The sequence below is a fragment of the Oncorhynchus gorbuscha genome, unplaced genomic scaffold (genome assembly GCF_021184085.1).
Source record: "Oncorhynchus gorbuscha isolate QuinsamMale2020 ecotype Even-year unplaced genomic scaffold, OgorEven_v1.0 Un_scaffold_2:::fragment_2:::debris, whole genome shotgun sequence".
Lineage (NCBI taxonomy): Eukaryota > Metazoa > Chordata > Actinopteri > Salmoniformes > Salmonidae > Oncorhynchus > Oncorhynchus gorbuscha.
Genome location: NW_025745004.1, coordinates 47,773 through 57,211, shown reverse-complemented (window position 1 = coordinate 57,211; position 9,439 = coordinate 47,773). Strand labels below are relative to the sequence as shown.

Below are 9,439 nucleotides of genomic sequence, written 5' to 3'. Positions count from 1 at the left end.
GAAAATTGAAAAAAAACGGGCTAATCCTTTAATAGTACCTGCAAAACACCAGTCTCAACGTCAACAGTGAGGAGGCAACTCCGGGATGCTAGGCAGAGTTGCAAAGAAAAAAAGCCCAATCTCAGACTGGCCAATAAAAATGAGCAAAATGGACCGAGGAACTCTGAGTCGCCTCTTCACTGTTGATGTTGAGACTGGTGTTTTGCGGGTACTATGTAATAAAGCTGCCAGTTGAGGACTTGTGAGACTATCTTGTCTGTTTCTCAAACAAAAACAAGGACGTAAAATGAACAAGAAAAAGTCTATACTTGAAGAAGGGGTGAGACATTATCATTTATATCATTTATTAATATATTTCTGTTTTTAGAGGGAACCAAAAGCCTTCCTTTCGCCTAATGGGTCTCCCGGTCACAGCAATGTAGTTTGCACTGAGACGCATTTTCTTAGACCACTGCGCCAGTCAGGCTCTATACAAATGTTACTGGTTGGTAGTAGGCTACAGTGCTACAGTAAGAGCAAAATAAGTTTCTCTTAGAATAAAAACCTGAGAGTTTTCGTAAGAAATACTGAAGTCGTGTGTAACGGCTGTTTGATTTTTGATTTTTATGAAACTGAACACGAGAACAAAAAATAACAAAGCGGAACAAACGAAACAGTTCTGTCTGGCGCCGACACACAAAACAAAAAATAAATACCCACAAGACACAGGTGGGAAAAGGCTACCTTATAAGTATGGTTCTCAATCAGAGACAACCATTATGGGTCCCATTATGCCTTGGGACCCAAAAGCATAATCAGTGCTCTATATATAACTCCCACTTGCGCTGGTCTGGAGCAATGAAGTAGTGACGCAGAGCACTGTACTAAACCACAAATTACCTCTAAATCCCGCAGCATAATTGAAAAATGTTTAGCGGAGCAACCACTGTACATGTAGTTAGGGCAGGCCTTACAGAGAACATATAAAGTAAAATAAAATAAAAAAAGTAAAATAAATAAATAAAGATTAGTATCCCCACAAGCGCTGAAAGCTGCTCGATATAATCTCTCTCTCTCTCTCTCTCTCTCTCTCTCTTAGACATAAACAAACAAACCATTCACATCGACTTCACATGACAGACCTTTTCTGTGAAACAGAATACCTTGTTGTGAAGTTGATCTCAGACTCACTGCTAATCTCCGGTTGAAGCTATTTCTTAATCTGATTGACTGATCAATTCCATTGCATGTGCTTTGCTTCATAGTTTACATTCTCTAAGGTGGTCTGTGCTTTTGCCGCTCAGACATGCAGTCATAAACGGACACGACAGACATGGCTAGCAGTGTTTCCCTAAACTCGGTCCTCGGGACACAAAGGGGTGCGTGCATATTTAGTTTTTTTTGCTGTATCACTACACAGCTGATTCAAATGATTCAAATGATCAACTCATTATCAAGCTTTGATTATTTGAATCGGCACCCCTCTGGGTCCCCAGCCTAGTCCCACTGTTAAATTGTATTGATTCTGAGATTGAGGAACCTACATGAGGTTCCTGCAGTGAGTCTGTCAGTCCATGGTCCAGTACCTATGTTTCAAGCGCACACACACTCACACACCTATGTTTCAAAGGTATCATGTCCTCATACACAATGATATGATAACAGCTCTTTCTGCCTGTGTTTATCAAGAATGGTCCACAACCCATATGACATCCAGTCAACTTGACACAACTGTGGGAAGCATTGGCGTCAACGTGGGCCAGCATTCCTGTGGAACACCTTCGACACCTTGTAGACTCCATGCCCCAACGAATTAATGCTGTTCTGTGGGCAAAAGGGGGTTGGAGAGTGCAACTCAACATTAGAAAAGTTTTTCTCGTTTTTTTACACAAAGTGCATATGCACTCTTATCTTGGCACCTCCACCATGGTAAATATTTTATAATTACATTTTAATTGTCACATGCTTTGTAAACAACCGGGGTAGAATTACAGTGAAATGCTTACTTTACGGGCCCTTCCCAACAATGCAGCATTGGTTTGTGGTGGTAAATAGACAGCTACAAAAAATATAGATGAAAACTATCTTGTTAAATACTATAGTCCACAGCTTATCATGAAGTACTCTAACTCAGGTCAGCAGAACCTTGATATTAGAGATCGTGCCAATATGGCCTCCCATAGCATCAGCAATCCAGGGATTATATACATAATTGTACACTTGCGTAATAAACTGTATATGCACTGTGTCTGTTTTATATGTCGAACAGACACGCAAGTGTACAGTTTTCTTACCCTGTTTACATCAATTATGTATATAATCCCTGGATTGCTGATGCTATGGGAGGCCATATTGGCCCGATCTCTAATATTAAGGAAGTCTCAAGGTTCTGCTGCCCTGAGTTAGAATACTTCATGATAAGCTGTGCTAGTGCTCGTTTCTATAACTAGACAGCATAGGGTGCCAAAGGTCCCATAACATTTTATTTAACTAGGCAAGTCAGTTAAGAACAAATTCTTATTTACAATGACGGGCTACCTCGGCCAAACCCGACGACGCTGCGCCAATTGTGCACCGCCCTTTGTGACCAGATGTGATACAGCCTGGAATCGAACCAGAGTCTGTAGTGACACCTCTAGCACTGAGATGCAATGCCTTAGACCGCTGCGCTAACTCGGGAACCACCAGTGATCATAATAAAAATCAGTACTGCCCACAAAATCTATGCAAATCCATGGAAAAACTGCGCAAACACACCATTGTTCTACAGTGAAAACCTTTATTAATCATATTCATATATTCTTTATAATAACTTTGTTTATTCCATCGCTGTTATCCTTCTCGTCCATGTATTTGCTTAATGTTTGGTATCTGTAATATATTTATATTTACATTGGTGGTACATAAATACATACAGAAGAGGCTGGGACAGGCCTTTCGTTCCGACAGTATTAACACTATTAGCTCCTTCTCATATTCATCCCCTTTCTCCTCCCCCTCTTTTTTCTCTTCCTCCCCTCAGCTCACGATGGAGGTAATAGGACTTAAATAACTTCTAGATTAATCAATCAATTATTACATATGACCCTCTCCACAATTAATATTACCTGCACGTCCCCATAATGAATTATGAATACATACTGAAAAAGAGACATGAGAGAGAAAGTATGTACATGACTACTATGAGATGAGGCTGGTGTGTTGGAACATTAAAAAAGGTGCATTTAACAAACATACTCATACTGAAAAAATATGGAAGAGGAGAGAGAGTGTTGGTACATTAAAAAGGTTAATTTGACAAACACACTAATTAAAAAAAAACATGAGAGAGACAGCTGGAAAGGGGGAGAGAGAGGGAGTGTGCAATAGAGAAAGAATTGAGATGGAGAAAGAGCGAGAGATCAAGAGAGGGAAATAAATACATTTGTATGTTCAGGACTATATAGTATAAGAGTCGTTATGAGACGAGGCTGGTGTGTTGGTACATTTAAAAAGGTGCATTTAAAAAACACACATGTTTTGTTCTTCTATCCTCGTTGGGGACCTAAAATTGATTTCCATTAATCATATTTTCCTTAACCCAAAACCGAACTCCTAACCGCTAACACTAAAATATAACCCTAACCTTAAACCTAACATAGCCTTTGTTCTCATGGGGACATGGGAGAAGTGTCCCCCCGTGGACAATTTTCCTTATTTTACTGTCATGGAGAATTTTGGGGATTTTAGAGCCCAAGGATAGAAGAACCAACCCACCCCCACCCCCCTACATTCACACTCATACAAACACGCATTCACCCAACAGCTACAAGATATGGAGCAGACATACGTCAAATACCTCCCCCCATCACAGTGAATAAGAATATACCATACCACAAACTACAAAACTTTGAGATTCTCCTCAACTGAATTCCAACAACCAGTGCTTCTTTTATATTTTAGTATTTATACATATATTTCAGCACCAACTTTGTAAAACTACAATTAATGATCTATATTAATGATCTGTAACTGTAGCCACTCACGTTAGACAACAGTGCTCTAGTAAAGACGGCTTTTGAGGAAGAGGGGGAGAATGAGGAGGAGGGATAGGTTTTGTTTGTAAGAGTTCACACATTATTTTGAGATATCGTAAATGTACACCCAATATTAGATGAGAATAGGTCATTTCCTTCTTTTCACAACTAAAACATACTCAGGAGATGGCATGGTACACTAATATCTACTGTTGCTCAACGTGTTAGCGTATGGATTTATTACAAGGTTAAAGTCAATGAATATATATAATATATGTATATATATATATATATAGTATTCACGTGTGAATTTAGATGTGTGTGTGTGTGTATTATCTCACCCACGTGCATTTATGTGTGAACTGTACTACCGTGTTTGTGTATTTGTATCAGTATAATACTTCAACATAGTACAACCCATCCACATTCTTGCAGATAATCCATACGTCTTCAGTTGGTCAGTCAAAGTCTCTGTCCCTGTCTTGGTTGATTATCGGTCGTGTAAGGGTTGTCAGTCTCTGCTGGGGTTCTACAGGCTCAGTGATAAGGGAGTAGTGTGGGGTAGAGACTCTCGATAGGGCTAGGACTATGCGCAGGACGGACAACAAAGACACACGTATGTACATATCATTGGCAGATACAGTATATATTATAAACTAGAGGGTGATGGGTGGAATATCACAGTGTCAACGTGCAAGTGTGAATGGAGTGGAGGGGTCTAGTTCCATAGCTATCCATTTCTCCCCCCCTCTCTCTTTCTCTCTCCCACAGCCATTGTGTGCTTGTCCTCTTCTGGGGATGATGGGTAAAAAGCTGGAGAGTGATGAGCGGTGAACACACACACTAGGAAAAACACCTGGGGGGGAGAAAAAAAGGGGACATGGTTAGGCTGTGACAAATCAAATGGTTTATGCACAGACATTTCAATTTAGGACCCATTTCCTCTGTAGTCCCACAATAGAGGTGAGGACACATTTCCATGCCAATCAAGCCTGTCAAGCCTGTTGGAATTCAATTAAATAGGTCATGATAGTTTTATGCGAAGTGGCCGCCACTGCTAATTGAAATCATAGATACGTTTTTGGGAGACAAAATGTAGTTTGTCAGTGAGAGCAGTTTCACTGTATTTTGGATCACTTACCTATTGATGTTTTAGGCATTCCCAGCTTCTGTGCGAGAAGAGAAGGGGAGAGGTATAGAGCCAGTGGGGGAGAGAGAAAAATAGATTGTTTTAGCAAAAATACACTGATAAGTGGTGTGTGTAGTATTCTAACTCAGGTCACTTTACGGGCCCTTCCCAACAATGCAGCATTGGTTTGTGGTGTTAAATAGACAGCTACAAAAAATATAGATGAAAACTATCTTGGTAGCCTGCCGCCCCAATACATTTGGGAAATATTCTAACTCAGGTCAGCAGAACCTTGATATTAGAGATCGTGCCAATATGGCCTCCCATAGCATCAGCAATCCAGGGATTATATACATAATTGTACACTTGCGTAATAAACTGTATATGCACTGTGTGCAAACAGCATTGTGTGTCACATGAGTGTAGTATGCCAATGATACTTCTGCAATTATCCTCTCTCTCACATACACTCACTCGGTTGTCTGGTTCCATTAAAACCTACACAGGGATCCCATTCCCCAACGGGGTCGTTTGCGTAAGGATAGAGTTCTATCAAGAACCATTTTCATCTGAAGAACCCCTTTTGGAAGAAAGCATTTTTTGGCGATTATTTGGGAAGAAAGAACAGTCTACATAGAACCGTTCAGAATAATATTTTTATAGTAAATGTTTTACTGTTAAATAGTGCCTGAGCATTAGTGGTTACCTCAGTGTTTAAACTTCAACATTAGGAGTGGGTAATCTGATAAATGTAAAACGATGTAAAACTTGTCTAGCAGTGATAGTGAGAATGTTTAAAACTGTACCTAATAAGGGAATATTTGTGCATGTATCTGGTAATTACATGAATCATTTTGCATATACAGTACTGTTTTTAACCTTTAGTAACCTTAGTAGGTCAGTTAAGAACAAATTCTTATTTTCAATGACGGCCTAGGAACAGTGGGTTAACTGCCTGTTCAGGGGCAGAACGACAGATTTGTACCTTGTCAGCTCAGGGATTCGAACTTGCAACCTTTCGGTTACTATTCCAACGCTCTAACCACCTGGCTACCCTGCCGCCCCAATACATTTGGGAAGTAATTCAGACCCCTTGACTTTTTCCACATTTTGTTACGTTACAGCCTTATTCTAAAATCAATGAAATATTTGTTTTGCCTCATCAATCCCATCAATTTTTTGCCTCATCAAATTTATACTTAAAAAAAACAACTTTCTATATAATATTACATTTAGATAACTATTGAGACCCTTTACCCAGTAGTTTGTTGAAGCACCTTCGGCAGCGAATATAGCCTTGAGTAATATAATAATAATATATGCCATTTAGTAGCAGACGCTTTTATCCAAAGCGACTTACAGTCATGTGTGCATATACATTCTACGTATGGGTGGTCCCGGGGATCAAAACCCACTACCCTGGCGTTCCAAGCGCCATGCTCTACCAACTGAGCTACAGAAGGAAACCTGACACCATCCCTACGATGAAGCATGGTGATGGCAGCATCATGCTTGTGGAGATGTTTTTCAGCGGCAGGGAATGGGAGACTGGTCCAGAGTGCTCAGGACCTCAGACTGGGGCTTCCAACAGGACAATGACAATGCAGGAGCGGTTTTGGGAAAAGCCTCTGAATGTCCTTGAGTGGTCCAGCCAGAGCCTGGACTTTAACCCGATCGAACTCGATCTGGAGAGAACTGAAAATAGCTGTGCAGCGAGGCTACCCATCCAAACTGACAAAGCTTGAAAGGGATCTGCAGAGAAGATTGGGAGAAACTACCCAAATCAGGAGTAATATATGCCATTTAGCAGACGCTTTTATCCAAAGCGACTTACAGTCATGTGTGCATACAAGATGGGTGGTGGGAGAACCCACCACCCTGGCGTTACAAGCGCCATGCTCTACCAACTGAGCTCAGGACTGCCAAGCTTGTAGTGTCATTCCCAAGAAAAAAATATTGTAAATCAAAGCCACCACACAACGCATCACTAAAAATACATTCATTGCAGTATAATGGTATCAAACGGTGCCCATAAACTGTTAGGGCCTACATAAAGCTGACCACACCTTACCACTGCTACACCTGGCTATCAGCGGAGACTTGTCTAGCAGTGAAACAGTTCATTCAGCCTCATTTACTGCCTTTAAAAAAAACATAGCTGATATGGCTGACTTGTTTAAACAAATGTGGTTTCTACAGACAATTGAGATGAACAAATAAGGGGACGACGAGTAGATTAGAGGCAATCAATCATTTCGATTAAAACACGAATGGGCACTTTTGAAATGTACAGCGACATGGGCATTTCTCATTATTTCTCTTCATATGACAATGACAATGACAAAGGATTTGCTAGCTAAGATTTTGAAATAATGATTTTGATCAGTACAATCAAAGCTTCTCTAGATATAACGTGATTTGACATCATTTTATCTGTGCCCTTGAGCCTCTTGGATGGGCAATTTTTAATGTAACTCTATGGCAGCACCAAAGAGGCTAGAATTGTAGAGCTCTCCCCGTAAATTCTGAGGTGATGTAGTGTCCTCATGAGTGACAGAACACAGAACACGGCGCAACTATAGAACATTACCAAGCCATATGCTCCGTATATTCCGCTGGCTCACCCACCACCACAAAAAACACTAACCTCCCTTTTGGAGCTGCCTTAGTCAAGAGGGCAAAAAAGAGACAATGTTTGTATGATATCTCTATTTATTTATTTTTTACATTGTTTGCAAACTGTTTTGTGACACATTATTCCGAAAATAGCATGCAAAACAGGCCAATATATATATATAAATATTTATATATATATATAAACATCTGGGGCAGAGCCCTGAATGACAGTTTGGCACTGGTCATATTGTTAACTTTCACCAGGCAGGGAAACTCATGGTAGTGATTATCAACCATGTAGCTAGCTACAAATAACTTAGCTAGCTACCTTGAAATTTCTATTTTTTTTTAATTGAACCTTTATTTAACTAGGAAATAAAGGTCAAGGCTGTCCTTCTAAATTCTTATTTACAAGGATAGCCTACCAAAATGCAAAATAAAAGGCCTCCTGTGAGGATGGGGGCTGGGATTAAAAATACTAATAAATGAATAAAAATATAGGACAAAACACACACCACGACAAGAGAGACAACACAACACTACATAAATTAGAGACCTCAGATAACAACAGCCTGTCAGCAACACACGACAACACAGCATGGTAGCAACACAACATGGCAACAACATGGTAGCAACACAACATAGCAGCAGCGCAACATGGTAGCAGGGTACAAAATTATTAGGCACAGACACAAAGGGTAGAGACAACAATACATCACAAAGCGGCTACAACAGTCAGTAAGAGTCTCCATGATTGATGCTTTGAATGAAGAGATCAAACTGTGTTTGCTGCAGCTCGTTCCAGTCGCTATCTGCAGTGAATTGAAAAGATGAGCGATGGGTACTGATGATGGTCATATGAATCAGGGTTAGTTTGACAGCTGGAGTGAAAGAGGAGCAAATACGATAGGGGAAAAGTCTAGATTTAACTTTAGCCTGCAGCTTTGATTTGGGCTGAGAGAACGACAGTGTACAGTCTAGCCATACTCCCAAGTATGTTGTGACTACCTCAAGCTCTAAAGCCTCAGAGGTAGTTATCACACCTGTGGGGTGAGGGGCATTCTTCTTGCGCCTCACCCCACAGGTGTGATAACTACCTCTGAGGCCACTTTTGATCGACATTGTCAAGTAAAGGTATGGTGGAGCAATAGTGTGTACGGGTCCTCATGGACTGCATTGACTATTCTCCAGTATTACCCTTGCTCTCGGCCAGCAGTTCCTCGGTCATGAGTCCGTCCTGCCTGTTGCCCAGTACGAAGGCCAGGAAGGAGAGCATGAGGGCATTCAGGACCCCCATGATAGCCAGGATGTAAGCCCAACGCATAGAGCACGCTCCCAGGGAGTACTTGTCTGTCTGCTCACCGCACATCCTCCGCACCTCATCACTGTCCCAGCCATCAGGGTAGATTATACAGCCCATCACTAGACACACACCTGGAGGGGTGGAGGAGAGGAGGAGGGGGGAGAAGGAGTGAACAGAGGAGAGGAGTAGGAGGGGATGAGAGGTGGGAGGAGAGGAAGAGAAAATGAAGAGTAGGAGTGAAGGAAAGTAGTGGGATAAGAGGAGAGAGAGAATGATATAGAAAAAACAAATATTATTTCCAGTGCCTTATTAAGTCTTTGCCCTTCTATCATCACCCTGTTTGCTATTAATGCATTCATCTATCGATCCCATGCCTCTGCTCTCCTGGGAACCACA

The 9,439-nt window shown here is 41.1% G+C and overlaps 1 long non-coding RNA gene across 1 annotated transcript; it reads right to left on the bottom strand.

Moving 5' to 3' along the window:
• Window positions 1–3,160: 3,160 nt before the first annotated feature.
• Window positions 3,161–9,171, bottom strand: LOC124017357. Its single transcript, XR_006835492.1, has 3 exons — window positions 8,938–9,171; window positions 5,137–5,161; window positions 3,161–4,851 (listed from the first exon to the last, which is right to left on the bottom strand). It is a non-coding gene; the product is annotated as an uncharacterized LOC124017357 (long non-coding RNA).
• Window positions 9,172–9,439: the final 268 nt, after the last annotated feature.